This window comes from Cavia porcellus, unplaced genomic scaffold (assembly GCF_034190915.1).
Source record: "Cavia porcellus strain 051 isolate PalLab524CR breed Dunkin Hartley unplaced genomic scaffold, mCavPor4.1 scaffold_11, whole genome shotgun sequence".
Lineage (NCBI taxonomy): Eukaryota > Metazoa > Chordata > Mammalia > Rodentia > Caviidae > Cavia > Cavia porcellus.
In genome coordinates, this window is record NW_026947494.1 from 28,653,954 (window position 1) to 28,670,285 (window position 16,332).

The 16,332-nt window shown below is 42.5% G+C and overlaps 1 protein-coding gene across 2 annotated transcripts in view; it reads left to right on the top strand.

Moving 5' to 3' along the window:
- Nucleotides 1–11,668: 11,668 nt before the first annotated feature.
- Rai14 (retinoic acid induced 14) overlaps nucleotides 11,669–16,332 on the top strand; it is a 139,051-nt gene continuing 134,387 nt past the window's right edge. The window contains exon 1 of one of the 2 annotated variants that reach the window (XM_063258051.1): nucleotides 11,669–11,796. The gene's annotated coding sequence lies outside the window, so the exon portion shown is untranslated. Of the gene's footprint in view, nucleotides 11,797–12,347; nucleotides 12,498–16,332 lie in introns of those variants that run through there. The other variant, XM_063258048.1, reaches the window with a different exon arrangement.

Genomic DNA, 16,332 nt, shown 5'->3' on the forward strand with positions numbered 1-16,332 from the left:
TTAAAAATCACAAATTTATTGACATGCAGAAAACCAGTAGTCAGACACCAAGCAGAACACACAAAGAAAGGTCAGATATTGGAAACTCACCAGGAACTAAAGCAAGGGCTGGAGCTTGAGCTTCTGGGAAGGGGAAGAGGCACAGGTTATGGAAGGTTGGGGCAAGAAGCATACAGAGTACAAGGATTATCCTGTTACGCAGATGAAGTCTCCCAGGTAACCGTCACTTGTGGGCATCTCTGTCTAGGCCAGATGTCAGAGTTCCAATCTCTTCTTCCTGGAAAATATCTTTCTTAGGCTGAAAGAGGTATATCAGATAGAGAAGCTTATTTCTATCCTCTATGTTGATTTCTTTTGTGGATATAAATTTTTTTTATGAAAGACAGACTTTCAGAATTATTCCTATGTCTACAGCTTCTCTGAACAGCAGCTCAAAGTATTCTAAAGAAGCAAACTGGGATGAGATGTTTCACACTCGCACACTGTACATGGTGAGTGGGAGCTTTTCGAGGTTTAAGAACATCTCATATTTCAATTCTGTGTCTCACATATTAGTCAATAAATAAAGTTGCCATTGAAGGCCTAGGAAATAATATCTGTTATGGTTTAGATCATGAATACGCTCAGAAGCAGGACTTTTAGAAGGGACTGGGTCATGGGTGTGCTAGAGCTGGCTTGCTGTTAGGAGAGGCCTGGATGGAGGTGGTCACTGTGGAGGGGACCTGGAAGGGTAGACCTCCCTCTCTGCCTCATCCTTTTAGCTCTGCTTTGGCAGCAATGATGTGAGTGGCTTTCCTCTGCCTAGCAATTTCCGCAGTGCTGGTTCTGCCATGGACCCAGCTGACCAGGAAGCATAACAATAAGCCGAAATGAATCTCTCCTCTAGGTTGTGGGAGTCAGGTATTTTGTCTGATTGATAAGGGAAGTGATTAAGACAGTATCCTATAAACTAGGGCCCTGACACTTGAATTAATTTCTCTATATTCCATTATTTTTATTTTTTTTCCTAGATTTTATCACCGTCTGATATTTCTCATTATTAGTAATAGTTAACAATATTTTTAGCTACTTCTCTGTGCTAGAAAGACAGTGCTTTCTTCATAAGTGTTAGCTATTTAACACTCAGAATAACCTGAAATGGCACTAATGTTATTCTTTTATTATCTTATTATTCCAGATGAGGAAATTGAGGTCAACAGAGACTAATCTGTCCCTAAATCAAAGCTAATTAAGAAACCACTTAATAAGATTTAGTTTACTACTTGAGAAGCCATTTCTTCTTTGTGTGTGTTTTTTAATTCTTTTATTTTTTGGATGTACTATGTACTATTTTTTTGTTTTTTTTTTTTTTTTTTTTTTTGGTACTGAGATTGAACTCAGGGCCTTCACACTAATTTTTTTCTTTTCTTCTTTTTGACAAGTTACAGACTCAGTAATTTCATTAGGCTGAGCTCCTATTTGAGAATTTTCTGCCTCAGTCTCCCAGAGTGCAAGAATTACAGGGATGCATCACCTTACCTGGCTGAGGCTGGACTATTTAAAGTTCAAGCTCAACCTCACTTTGTGCAAAAGTCCCAGGTTCTATCCCCAGAAAGAAAAAGAGAAGAAAAGAAGAGAAAGAAATTCAACTGTGATTGTGCTAGCTAGGGCCTGGTGGGTGAGCTCCTGCCGAGGTGTGCCTTAGCTGTTACCACTGGCCTTCCACAGAACTAGCCTGATATATTATTCTGAATACCTTTCTAACATCTAACTGACTTCCATTCTTGTAAAGCGAACATTCAGGAAAGCCTGTCCAGACTCAAGGCAGGACACAGTGTGTTTGGCCAGGGAGGGAGAATTGGGAACAGAAGGAGCGCATGTAATGTTCTTGCAATTTATATTCATAAATATGAGCACATTATGTTGAAATCAAGTGGAAAAGTTAAGACTCAGAGTTTAAATAAAAATGTTTTAAAACACTTCCCAGAAGTCTACAAAGCAAATATGGAGCCCACTCAATTTCCACCTTTCTTCTCTTTGCCCCAGAGCCCAGGTGAAACCATGTATACTGGGCTGGTGGTTCCGCAAATGCCAAGGAATCAAATCACAAGCCCAAGGGTGAGGTTATGAGAGTTATAAATGAAAATACAGGAAAGAATATAGCAATTGAATTTCTAGGAGGCATGCTGAATGGGGTGGCTGCCTGCTCTCTTAATTTAGAATTACTTATCAAATAAGGTACAGGAATTGCTTCGTTGGTTAGTGGTCACCTATCACAGGTGCTCTGTGGATTTAAAATGACCAGCTGGGACTCAGACTGTTAACTCACTTCTTGAACAAGTAGGCAACTGAGATCTCAGCAAGAATTGGCTAATTTGCCTTATAATTTCCTCGAAATTCAAGCATTTAGTAGGGAGTAGCTGCACCTCCTTTGGTAGGAGATGAGCTGTACTCCATGGTGTCCGAGAAAGTTCATTCATTGTCCAAAGTCCTAGTTCAAGGTCCATTCTTTTTTTTTTTTTTTTTTTTGTCTTTTTCATTTTTATCAGCACCAGGGATCGAACTCACAACTGCCTGCTTGCAAGGCAGGCGTTTTGCCACTGAGCTAAATCCCCAGCCCCTCAAGGTCCATTCTTAATTTATCAGAATGACTGGTCACACCACTCTGTCTCAGTCCCTTTTACTAGCTGCTTTACTCGTAAACTAAGTAAATAAACTATTTTCTACACTGGGTCTTTGGATGAGAAGTTTCCTAGCCTAATTCCATGCCAACTTGCCCTATTTTCTGGTTTTTGGTGCCCCACCCCCACCCCAAAGAGGCTCCATAATTCCCTTTCCTTTTACATAATTTGAAAGAACAAACTGCCCTCTGATTGGCCAACGGTAGCCTCATATCTTTAACAACAGAACCTTTCCTCTGCCAGTTACTATGAAGCTAATTTGTTTTCTTGGCTTTTGTGTTCTCAAGGTTGTAGGAATCTGCGGGAGGAAGTGGCCATGGACTTCCTTCCTGCTTCATTGGTTGCTGTGGAGTTTCTCTTTCCAAGCACAGCTCCATGGAAGGAATATTCTACATGGTTCTCATGTTTCCCCTGATTTTATCCCTCTATTTCCTCTTAGGGAATGCTTCAGAAGAGACAAAAACATTTTCATGGTCTTAATATTCTGATGCTGAAACTCAAACAGGATGACTAGAACCAAAAATGACAGAACTGTTTTTGAAATGTAAAGGAAGAATGATAAATTTAAACATCCTAATTCTGAATGTGAAAAACCTGATTAAGGTATATATATATATATATATATATATATATATATATATATATATGGAGAGTTAAAGAAATTTAAATTAGGGCAAAAGAAAGCACTTGTGGAATTTTGTTGAATACTGTCACAGAAGTACAGTCAAATATCTTAGGCACTAACGCACTAACATTCTATTGTGGAAAATGTCTCAACTATGTGTTCACTCTCACACTAAAAACAATTTTGAAAATAACAGCCAATCCACTTCATATAGTCTACAAAGAATTTCAGAGAGCAAACAAAAAATGAAGTGAACCAGGTCTGGTGGCACTGCCCTGGATTCCCAGCACTCCAAAGGCTGAGGCAGGAGGATTGCTAGGATTTTGAGCCCAGCCTGAGCTACAAAGTGTGTTCAAAGCCAGACTGAATTGCATAGTGAAATCCTGTCTCAAAAAGACACGAAACAGGATTTATGGACGATGACAGAGCAGTAAACTGCAGACAACAGCCTCTCTGAGAGTCACCATCTAGACACTGGAATATATCATTGTGAGGAAGGCAAGAAGGAAGGCAGTACATCCCCTGGACTCAGGAAGAATCTACAGTGTGGCTTGAGGCCCACAAGGAGAGTAAAAAGGAAAAAGAGAAATTTTAACGAAGAAGAAGGCAGTAGCTGACAGGACCCTCTCCTGGAGCTAGACTAACTGCGCGGGAGGAGCTGTGGGAACCTGGGGACACACAGTCAGGATGCAGGTGTTGGCTGGTGACCCCAGAAGTCTCTGCAAAGAGATGCAGCAGTAGAGGGGAGTGGCTGATGTGGAAGACTGCTGTGGTTGGGGGTGAGAACAGAGGACTCAATCCTCCCATAGGAGAGAGTGCATGGCTGGAGCCATTTTGGAGTGGGGCTGGATAAGCTGGAACCAGCAGTGCTGCTGGCGCAGACCTGTAGAAACTGCCTTGACCTCAGGGATCCCAGTGAGTCTGGGCTTGGGGCAGGCCTGCGAAGGTTGTCTACTACTCCACCATAAAGCAATGGCTGGCTTGCAGGGTTACAGTGGCGCGATTCAGGACCCTGTCTCCCTCCGCAGGCTGTCTACTAGTGAACCCAGAGAGAATCCTGGAAGTGGACTCTTTGTGTTTTCTTTTTTTTTTCCTTTTTTGTTTTGTTTTATTGTTTGTTTTTTTTATTTCTCTTTCTCCTTGTTTTTTTATGAATGTAAGAATGATTCCTAGCCTCTTTGTGGGTTGGTTCTGTTTTGTTCTACCTTTTAATCTCTTCTACCTGTCTTTTCTTTCAGTCTATTGCACCAGTTTCCCCAAGTTGGCAGGACCCATCTTTGTCCTCCAAACTTATTTATAAATCTCTTTCTCTTTTTTCACTTCTCTATTTTCTCCTTAATCCACTTTAAATTTTAACCCCGAAGGCAACATTAACACATTGTGGACTTGCATATTGCATATAATTGTCTGGTTTATTTTACATTTTGTTATATAATCACAAATCTAGTTCATAAGGTTAAAATTTAGCTCAGTTTATTGCTTTATAGGCTGTGTTTGATGCTATTGGTACTACTGCAGCCAAAGTTGACATAATTGTTCTAAACAGTTATTTGCCTTGATAATCCATGAGTGAGATTAACTAAAGAACAGAGGAAATACTGTGACACAGTGCCAGAGAACCAGGGACTAGGCCAAACAAGTAACAACTTCTTATCTCCAGCAAACTGAAGAGGTAAAATCTTCCAACAAACCCAAAACCCAAAAACCAGCTATACCTGAAGATACCTCAGAGAAGTGCTCATCACCTAAGTATCTTAAATAGTACCAATAAAGCAACATACCATAGGCAACTTATAAGCATTACCCCAGGAATTAAACTAAAAAAGAAAAGAATTAAGAAGACAATTAAGAAGCAATCCCAGACATTCAGTTTACAAAGGCAAACCCAGCGGGCAAAGAGATGGGACAATCTGAGAGCCCCCCTCCAGGTCTCTCTGAAGTGGTAACAACACAGCAATTGAATGAGGCTCTGGAAAAAAATGAAATCAGAAATAATCTCTCAGATAACTACAGAGATTACCAAAACACACATCATACTTAGCAATATTAAAGCAGACACAGACAAAAAAAAAATGAATTTAAAACAAATTATAGAAGCACAGCATAGGAAACAAATGGGATCCATAAAGCAGATTCAAGCAGATGTCCAGGAAAGTAAAGAATGATAAACTAGATACTTTTACTGATAAGTGGATGGACATTGAGAACATACTCATTTGTGAAATAAATAAGGTACACATGTGTAAACATCATGTTGCTTCATTAGTGAGACAAACTAAAAAAAGCATGCATGTGTGTATGCATATGTACATAAAACTAGCTAAGATAGTTATACTACTGATTTCTCTGAGTTCACTGAAGAGAAAGATTTGTGCTGGCATTGATTGGACAATTGAAAGCAGATATCACATGCTTTGGGTGAATGATTTGGGGATGACAATGAGCAATGGATGTACCATTGTTACCCCTTGACTGACATGCTTTGTAGTTTTGTTGTTGTTGTCTTTCTGTCTTTCTGTTTTTCTTTTTATCTATTAATAAAATGTATTTTTAAAAAAGAAAAAAAATACATCTAATATATGTTTTCACTTTGCATTAATCTGGAAAAAAAAAAAAAAGGAAAAAAACCAAACAAACAAATGGAAAAGTGATAGTAACAGAAGGCAAATGGTTATAGAGCTTTTGAAAAACACAAACAAGAAACCATGAACAGATTGAGAATAACTCACCAACAATGGTAGTACACACATTTACTAAGGATGTACTAATCGAATAAGGAAATACCACAAATTAAAATATCTCCTGAGCAGAAGAGGATCTTAATGGAGAGAATACAACTCTCAGAATTCAGGTTTAATGCCATAACAGGAAAGAAATGTACTAGGCCAAAATAAATGACAGCTTCAGTTAGAATCAGTCTATCTAGCAGTCTTTCTGGAGCATCAACTTTCGTAAGGCCCATCACAATACCATCCCTACCCTCTTTATCTAACCTCACTCTACTTTTAAGGCCAAGAACCAGATGCTCCACGCATAGCTAGGTCATCCAATGATGCAAGGGCCCTACATGATGATAATGTAGAAAGCAGGTGTATTGCACTGATGCCAGGCCCACACAGCAGATCATTTGAAGCAGTATTCCAGGCTATATGTCCAAAATACTCAGTGACTTTTTAAAAGCAGGTGATTCTAATGGGTTGTTGAGATTGTGACTCTCTACAAAGGAGATAGTGAAGCAGTACACTTAGGGATTTATAAGCCACATCATTGCTTCTGGCTCTTTGAAAGCCCTTTCTTAGTTGCCTCATAACCAAATAGCTGCCTTCTTGATGTTTGGGGACTCCTCAGAACAGCCTGCTCCATTGCCTGACTGGTGGATCTTTTCTGGATTGTTTTTTTTAAATGGTCTCACTATGTAATTGTCTTGGTTACTTTTCTCTCATTGCTGGGACAAAATACTTGACACCCAAAATTGAGGAAGGAAAGGTTTATTTAGCTGTTTGTGGAGGTTTCAGTTTGTAATCAGCTGACTGCAAGGCAGAATGGCATGGCCCAAGGACAACACTTAGAGGCAGCAACCAGCAGAGCAACAAGAGCAAAGTAAGTGGGAGCAAAGGAGAGCAAGCCTTTTTTCTTCCCTTATATGGGAACATCCCCCCATCACCTGCTGACCAAGGCAGATGTAGCACTCACACAATCTCTGTGTCCTCCTCTTTACACAGGATGAGGATATTTACAAAGAAAGGATCCTGGCTCCCTGCTGAGAATCTTAGTTAAACTTCTAAACTTCTCAAATTGACACAATGCATCAACCATAAACAGTAGTGTAATCTAGCCTCAAAATTGTAGCAATCATCTGCCTCAGCCTTCCACTTTCACTCCCAAATGCTGGGATTACAGGTGTGTGCCACCACCCTGGACTGGAATTCCTAACATGCATAGGTAGCATGATGGCCATTTAGATCATGTAAAAATGTTCCTTTTGAGAAAAGAGAGACCACCGCCACTGAACTCACCATGATTAGTTGTCAGTGTGATGGCAGCCGAGGCCTCATGTTCTCATGTCCAGTTCCCTGCCCAAACTGGGAGGAGATGAGTATGATGGTCATCTATAAATAGCAGTGGCCCGATGGATGACAACAGAGTGATGGATAGAAAGACCACTCTCTGGAATTGAGCAGTCAAATTTTGATGCATACTTCTACCCTTCCTGGTTCTATGATTTGGGGGAGTTTGTGGATCTCTTTAATACTTTGTTTCCCCAAAGTAAAAACAGGATAAAACAATGTCCAAATTGTTGCACAGATTAAAGAAAAACCTTGCAGTCACTAAATCCTGAATCCACATTAACTCTTAAGCAAATAGTGCTTCACAGAAGTTAACAATGAGGGCTCTGGAGCCAGACTGCCTTAGTTTTAATCCCAATACTGTCACTTACTGTATGTTTTGGGCAAACAGTTTATTTTCGCTATGTCCCAATTCTCTCTTGTGCCCAAAGAGGGTAATGATATCCATAAGATGTTGATGTAAGGATTAAATGACCTAACAGATAGGTAACTCAGGACAGCTCCAATTTCTGCCTTTTTCTTAGTATTCAAATTGGCTTAGAATTTGAAACTCCCCTTTAACTTTCAAAAGTATCCTAGATTGGAACATTAAACCCATGGCCACTTTAGCTAATATATATATGTATGACAAGCCTTTCAGAGGCTTGTGTCTAAACTGTAATCCAAAACCTATTTATTTATTACAAAATGCCAACATTGCAATTAAACCTGAATATTGAGATTTTCATTTAGAGAAAAAAACCTCATCCATTAACATCTTTTGTCTTAAAAACAAATAAGATGCACACTACAGGTTTGTTACCTCTAGTATATATCATTTAGAAAAGTGCCTTCTATAGAGTAGATGCTATGTATTGGGTGTTAAAAGAAATATAATGTAAGTCATATAATAAGTTTTACTTTTCTAGTAATCATACTTTTAATAGTAAAAAGATAGGTTAAGCTAATGTTAGTAATAACTCAAATATTGGTGTTTCCCTATGAAGTATATAAAATGCATTTTGGAATGTATTTATTACCAAGTATCATAGCTTTATACACTGAATAGGTAGCTCCCTGGTAAGTGAATATTTACAGGCTGCTTTATTGTTATGGTCTTACCAAATTACATAAAGCAATGCTAAAACTATTTCACTAATTTCTCCTGCGTTAGTCTCCTTTTATTAGGAAGAATCCACTAAATTTTTTAAAAAGTTTCTATGAACATTTAGACTTGGATACTTATAGATTATTTCTCTCTAAACTTAGAGTTGTGTTCTTGTGTTTGGACTGGGTTTAATAATTCCACATTCCTTTAAGATACTCTGTCTTTTTTTTTTTTTTTTTTTTTTTTTTTTTTTTTGGTACCAGGGATTGAACTCACAACCTCGCATTTGCCAAGCAGGGACTTATGCCTGCTGAGCTAACTCCCCAGCCCCAAGTCACTCTTTCTAACTGGACCCCAAAGTGCAGTCGTATCCTGACTGTACTGGTTACCTAGCTTCTTGTCACCGTTAAGAAAATATCTGATTTCTTTAGTGTGAAAAGAGTAAAGATTTATTTTAGTTTACAGTTTTGGAAGTTCTGTGATTGATCGGTCCTGTCATTTTCAGATCTATGGTGAAGCAACACATAAGGCAGGAGAGTAAATAGCAGAGAAAAACCGTTCACCTTGTGTCCAGGAAGCAAAGGGAGAGAGGAAGAGACCTGGGTCATACAATCTCCTTCAAAAACACATACCCTAGGACCCAAAGGCCTCCTGCTAGGTTCCATCTTTTAAAAAGTTTCACTGTCTCCCAGTAGCACCATTCTGGAGATCAAGCCTTTAACACTGGGACATTCCAGATCCAAAGTACAGCACTAACCAGCAGAAGGGTTTTAGATTTTGCATGGTATCTATCTCTTTTTTCTTCTTTGGGGCAGTTTTTTGCTACCCTAATCTTTGAAAATCAATGATAATGAGCTGTTGGGACAAGGAAGAAGGGATGTGATATTTAATTTTGAAAATGAAAGCTGAACCCTATTAATCAAGGAATCTCATTTGTGGAGTCTTGCTAAGTACTCAATAGCAACACTCTTCAGAGTTTATAGTTACATTGGTGTGACAAGATTGAACTGCTAGAATGATTAAAGAACGACACTTTGGCATAAAAGCACAGGATAATATTGCTTGTGAAGGTTCTACAAACTAAAAATGGACTTGGTATATTAGAACTGGAAAGTTCCCAGACACTTCATAGTATGATGTTTTCTTTTTCTTGATAGGAAGGTGGGACCTGGAGAAGTTTAAGATACTTGAAGTTCAAGTGACAAGTAAGTAAAGGAGTCAGGACACTCGGTTTCCTTGATCTTAGGATTCACTAAAATGTCACCAGAGTGGGGTCCGTGCAGGTACTTCATTAAAAGGATATGGAGGTTTTAATTTACCCCATCCACATAGTAGGTTATTAACTATCACAGAAGTGAATTGCTGGGTTTGTTAGTGACAGGCATAAGCAGATGTATTAGGTAGAAAGAGCTACACATTCAGAAGGGCTTATGGGCACTCATAGGTGAGGTGCGTTATGGTTTGGGGCTGGGGATATTTATGTGTTCTTGGGGTTGGAGATCTGTAGAATTTGGTAATCTATAGAAAAATCCAGCCTCAATTTACAGAGGAAAGGCAATGCCCCATTTTACAGGTGAAAGGCAAGGAAGGGCCTGTTTTACAGGTTTGTTGTGCCTTTAAGACTTAGAAATATTTTTTTAATGAATTTCCTAGGAGGAAAAAAGATATTCTAACTTTAGATACTTTGTGTCCTGAGTATAAAAATATAATTTTCAAATTATGATTTTGCTTGTTTTCTTCTTACCTACCTTTATTTCTTCTCTCATACCTCAGTATACATATTACAGCACAGCTATCTTGCTTTGGGTAAAGGGATGCAATGTGGTATTCTCTCCAAAAGGTTTTATTGCCTTCCACAGGTTATCAGTGGTTACTGGTGGTCATTTTATTCTTGCTGACTTCTCCCAAATCCTTTTATCGAAGTCATGCTCTATCCAAGGGCCTAATCAATGTATCCTGAACCCAATCAGCATTTCTAAAAGGCATGAGCAAACAATTAACCAATGAGAGCACTGTTAACGCCATTCTGGACTACTAATCCTCCTGTAATTGTTGTCTGGGGCAGGTAGATTTATAAAGTAAAAAGTCAGTTTCTATTTCAAAAGGGAGAATCGGACAAGGATTTTGGCACAACCAATAAACAAGAATCCTTTCCTCTACAATAATGTCCGTGTCATGGTTAGACTTGCTGATGTTATATGGCGGGGACACTGAATGCTAGGACTAGCATACAAACCATACAGGAGCCAGGTAGATAAACTAGGCTCTTCAGAGGTGACTGACAGGTTAAAAAGATGAGGGCTGAGACTCGAAGGCTAACAACAAAAAAAAAAAAAGTCAAAGGCTGAGTGCGCTGCCTTTGACAATCACTGTTTAATATTTTAAGTCTTTCAACCTGTCACCTGTTCCTACAGCATACATACATGTTAAATTTCCAGCTCCATATACACTGCAACATGCTCCAGACCTCACCACTCCAGCTCTCTCTGCTTGAATAAGATCAACTTACTACAGAGAAAACTCACACAGTATTCACTACTGCAACAGGCTGAAATACCCTATAATACTTCATTAACATCAACCATGATGAAACTGTGTTGCAGAAACTGGCAGTCTCAAGCAACGAAAACAAACAGAAAAGCGTTTGCTTGTTCATATTTATTTAGTCCTTTTAGTGTGTAATTCTATTTGAGAGGAATGAAGGACAGCGACGGCACAGTACTCTATCTACATCTTGCTTTAAACTGGCCGTTGACCTCTTCCTTGAGGAGTCTCTGATGCATGGTGTTATGGAAGTGAAGACCCATGCAACTAGTTATGCCGCTTTTGCTTCCCATTTGGCAAACTCACCTGTGAACGCCAAGACTTGCTGTTCTTTTGGGGGTATGGGCTGGGACGTAGGAACATAGAGAGTCTCATACATGGATGTTAAGATATAAACTGAACACAGGGTGAATTTCAGTTTTGTTGGAATTGGCTGTTTTTCTTTGGAAGTCTGGCTGACTTACAAGTGAAACCCAAAGCGCTGTAAGACTGCGCAAAGATGCAGCACTCGCCAGAAGGGAGGGATTTGATGAATAAAACTTTCCAACCTGGATAGTGTAGAAAAGCAGGGCCAAATTAGATGAGTAGGTGGAGAGCTTTGAAATCCTCAGAATTAATGGAAGCGTTCAAGGGTCAAAGGCCACGTCTTGGGGGGCTGAGGAAGGAAGAGAGGCTGTAGCAGGTCCGGAGACACAGCGTCTGCACCCTGTGCATCAAGGCTGCGACGAGGGTGCTCCACCCGCCACCCCACCTGTCAGCTCAGGCAGCAGATGTCTCCCTTCCAACTTTGGCGCAGAGCAACACTTCCAGCTGGTAAGTCCGGTGCCACCTGAAGAGTTAGGAAACTCCAACCAAGTGGTTCAGGCCAAAGAAGGAGCGCACATGCTCCTTTAGTTTCTGTTCAGTAATTGTAACCCACTGGATTCTGGTTTGAAGGGGTTTGGGTTTGTGACTTTTAAACACTCACCAAGATCACAAACGACTTGAAAAGTTGACCAGAAATGAGTACTGTTTGGGATCTCCTCGGCTCAAGGGTCGACGCACCGGGTGGTGTTTAACTTTAGGTTAGAGCGATGAGGATCCCCAGGGAGGAAGGTCCGCGGATCCCCCCAAAGCTGGCCTCCGACGTCCCTGAGCGCGCGGGCCCAGGGACGGGCGCCCCTCTGCGGGTCGCGGCCGAGCGCGGGGCCGGGTCACCTGACTCGCGGAATTCGGGCCGCGCGGGGTGGGAGGGGAGGGGAATGGGTAGCACCTCCCTTCCCGCTCCCGCGGGATCCAGGTCGGCGGGGGCCGGCGCCCGGCGGCCACGTGGTGGTGCTGCCGCTGCCCGCGCCCCGCCGGCCCAGCCCGGGAGCCACGGCGCCCACTGACCCCGCGGCGGGAGGAGGAGAAGGAGGAGGGCCGAGGCGCAGGAAGCGGAGCAGGAAGCGAGCCCGGCGGCCGGGCTTTCCTAGGAAGCGGCAGGCGGGAGGGCGGCGCAGCCGGCAGGGCTGGGGAGCGGCCGCCTGGATGGGGTGAGTGCGCGGCGCCGAGAGTTGGAAGCTCGCGCGCGGGGTCCCGGCTGCGTCCCCGCCTTTGTGTCTGGGGCCGGCGCGAGGGAGGCGGAGAGGCGCTGGGGACAGCGCCGGGAGGGCAGCTGCTGCCCCGACGGCTGTCGGTGCGGGGAGGTTTGGCGGCAAGGAGGGAGGATGGAGGGGACCAGCCAAGTTAGACGCGGCCCCGGCGACTCGCCGGCCGGGCGGGACAGGATAGGGCCGGGGTGCCGCGGAGGGAGCGCGGGAAGGAATGAATGACCAGGAGCGGGGAGCACGTCCTGGGCGCGCCCTCGAGTCTGCCCTGTCCCACCTGTTTCGCCCTGCTCGCTCCCCGGCCCCCGCTTCTGAGCTCTACCTGCCTCCCTGCTGAACTTGGGGAAGCAGGGGAGGGAGGCGCGAGCCGGGACTCCGTTAGCTCTGGAGACGCGGGGTCCGCTATTGTTCCTTTCCGGACCTCGGAGAGCCTTTCGGCTGGCGCGAGGGCGCAGGAGAGGCCACTCGAGCCTCCCGCGGCCCCCCGAACCCGCCCCCTCCTTATCCTTTCCCGCGCTGTGGCTCCGAGGAAGACGGGGAGGAGGGATGCTGGACTTGGGGTGGCCGTGGCTGCGGGAGGAAGGAGAGGCGCCCGCCATGCGCGGCACCCCCTGCCCGGGAGGACGGGATCCTTCTCCTACCAACTTGCCTCCCCCTGCCGGCTTGGGCCAGTCTGTCCGCTGTTTGGGTTCTGCAGTTTGCTGAGTGCATCTGCAACCGGTTTTGGGTGTGTGTAGGGGCAGCCAGTGGGGTGGTGGTGGTGGGGGGGTCCCAGACCCGGGAGATGCAGCAGACAGGGATTACAGTACATGGACTGTGGTACCTGAAGGAATCAGAAGTGACCTCGGGAGGACCTGAGAATGGGCAGGGTATCCAGGCTCCCCTTTCCTGACTAAAGGAACCCAGCTCAGAGCAACTCTGTTTCCAGCGATGAATTGGGGCAAATCTGCGCACTCAGTACCAGTCGCAGCTGGGACCCGCAGCTTCTCCAACAATGCCGGCTCATAGGTGATTCCAATGAGATTTCCTTCCGGGAGAGCTCTGGAGAGTAGAGAGTGGCCCGGACTGGGGAAAGATTGCTTCTTATCTGCGGAATGTAATCTCAAGGCCGTAAAAGTCTGGAGGAGAAAGGATTTGGTTTTGTCCATTAGTAGGACTTCGCTGAAGCTCATTTAGCTAGGAGTCTTCACGTTGAGGTTTGAACAGAGTTGAAGAGGCTGTGAATCATAGGGAGGCTGAATTGATTTCTGTATTCCACACGTGGTAGCCCCTATGCATTCAAGTGGCCATGAGTTTTACGACAGATGGGTGTAATGTGATAATTTTTCTTAATAACGAGCAAGTGAGATCTTCATTTCCTTGGGCTTGTAAGGCAGTCAGTTTTATCAGCAGTATGTCCACTTCTTACATTTTAACCAGTATTTGCTTTTTAAAATTTTTTTCTTTTCGTGTATTTTTATTTTTTATTTTGGTACATTCTAGGTAAGTATAAGGATAACATTCATCATAGGAAATTTGTACCTGTACATGGTATGTCCTCTTTTTTTCTTCCCCATCCCCCTCCCCTCCTTTCACCTCCCTTGGGCTGAGGAGACACCCTCTGCCAGGCTGCCCATGATTTTCATGGTCTACATTTAATGATAGGCTCCTTAAATGAATGTATTGAAATATTTACATTCCTTAAATTTGTTTTATGACTTTTGGGCAGAGGGACAGTGGTGCAGCTGGAATCTAGCTAGAGCTTTGCAGATTTCTGAGCTACAACCCAGCCTTTTTTTGAAGGCGGTGGTAGTGGTTATAACCCAGTTGAAAAAAAATCCTAGTGCTATTATCTGTGAAACTGAATAAGAAGAATGGATGCTGAGCCTCTGAGGGTGCAGTAGGGGAGTGATACTTGCTCCACCCTTCAATAGTGTTTCTGACAGTGAAATTTCATCTCTAGATTGCTAGCTCTCAAAGCATCTTAGAGGTGGATACACCTACGAGTTTCCAGTGCTTTTGTTACTGTTGTTACTGAGATCAAACCCAAGGCCTTGTCCTACTAAGCAGGTGCTCTGCCATGGTGCCACGCCCCCAGGGCCCCTACCTTATGCTTTAAAGGCAACAAACTGAGATTTGGAAATTAAGAATTACTGGGCCTTGAGGTTAATAGAATGTGGTGGGAAACTTTTGTCTTTCCCCGCTCCCTCCCTTTCTTCCAAAATAAAAATAAATATGAAATATTTCAAACATGAGTAAAACAGAATACACTAAAGCATTCAGTTTTCCACCAGCTAGGTTTGAGAGTTGCCAATACTTCCATATTTCTTTGTCTCTTCCTCATTAAAAGTAAGCTGTAACTTAAAGCATCCTATACTTAAAACATCCTATACTCTCCCCTTTCAGCCTCACGTAACTACGGATGTGGAGTTGTACCTACAGTGTCCGGCCATGTTTTGGTACTTCCGTGTATCATGTGTTCACAAAAAATATATGCAAGTTTGTGTTTAGTGCTTCACATAAATGGTATCTATACCGCCTACATTTTATACTTACTATTATGTTTTTGAGGTACATGTGAATTTTTATTCACTTTAGCTGCTATGGAGAGTGCTAGTAGATGAATAAGTCATAATATAGCTACCCCCTTGCCAAGAAAAAATTAAGAATTTCCAGTTTTTCACTGCTACCAGCATTTTTTCTGTTGAGGAACAGTCTGTTTCCACTTTTTAAAAAATTGTTGCAGTGGTCAAATACAAAATCCTGAGATTTCCTTATGCACATATTTTTCCTTGTGCACAAATTTCTGTGTTACACAGCTACACAGTTAGTTGCTAGATAGTGAGGTTAATGTAGCACTGCTTTTATCATTTCATTCATTCCTCATAAGATGTTTATATAGGATGTCTTTTGACCATCAGTTGAATGAAGAAGTGGGTTGCTCAGTTTTAGACCCTAGGAACATAGACCATTATTCGTTAACTGCAATATTTTTGTTTTGAAGCATAAAACAAAATCATTGTCCTGAGTGTTTGGGATACTTGTGCAAAAGCCTTTCTCAGCCATTTCAGGGAGTATTTCAAAAGGCACATTCCCACTCTAAATATATGAAAATGTGGCTGTGTTAGGGACAACCTAACACAGTAATGGCAACCCCTTAAACTGGCAGGAGTTCTGGACATTTCTACACATTGACTTCCTCATTTGCTCTTCACACTGCCGGATACCGACCTGCCACTGAGTCTTTGCATTTGCTGGTCCCTCTGTTTAGAGAGCTCTTGCTCAAGATATCTCTGCAGTTATGCCCTGCTTCCTAAGAGTTTAATCAGAAACCTTTTTATTAATGCCCTGATACTTCTTCCTTGTTGGATTTTCTTCCACTACCTTTATCATTTTCTACTTTGCCATCTATTTTGTTAGTAGTGCCTTTCTTTTTGTGCTTAAATATAAGTCCACGAAAGAGGGGGTTTGCCTCTGATTCACTGTTATGTCCCTTGTGCCCGGAACAATGGTGACACATAGTAGGTACTCAGCTATTTGATGAACAAAGGAAAATAGTGCTTTTAGTTGTCATTCTTGGAGCACTTCTTTTGTAATCCAGTGCGCCAAATGTCATATTTACAGATTCTAACAGCAATACAAAAAACTTCCATAGATCTTTTTAAACAATCAATCTATTTAAGTCCATGCAAGTTTATCCCACAGAATGTTTGTACCTTTGGATTTTGTTCACCTAGCAGTTCACTAACCATGAATTCAAAGAAAGGTGTAACAGGATGCTTGGCAACACATTCACATTTCC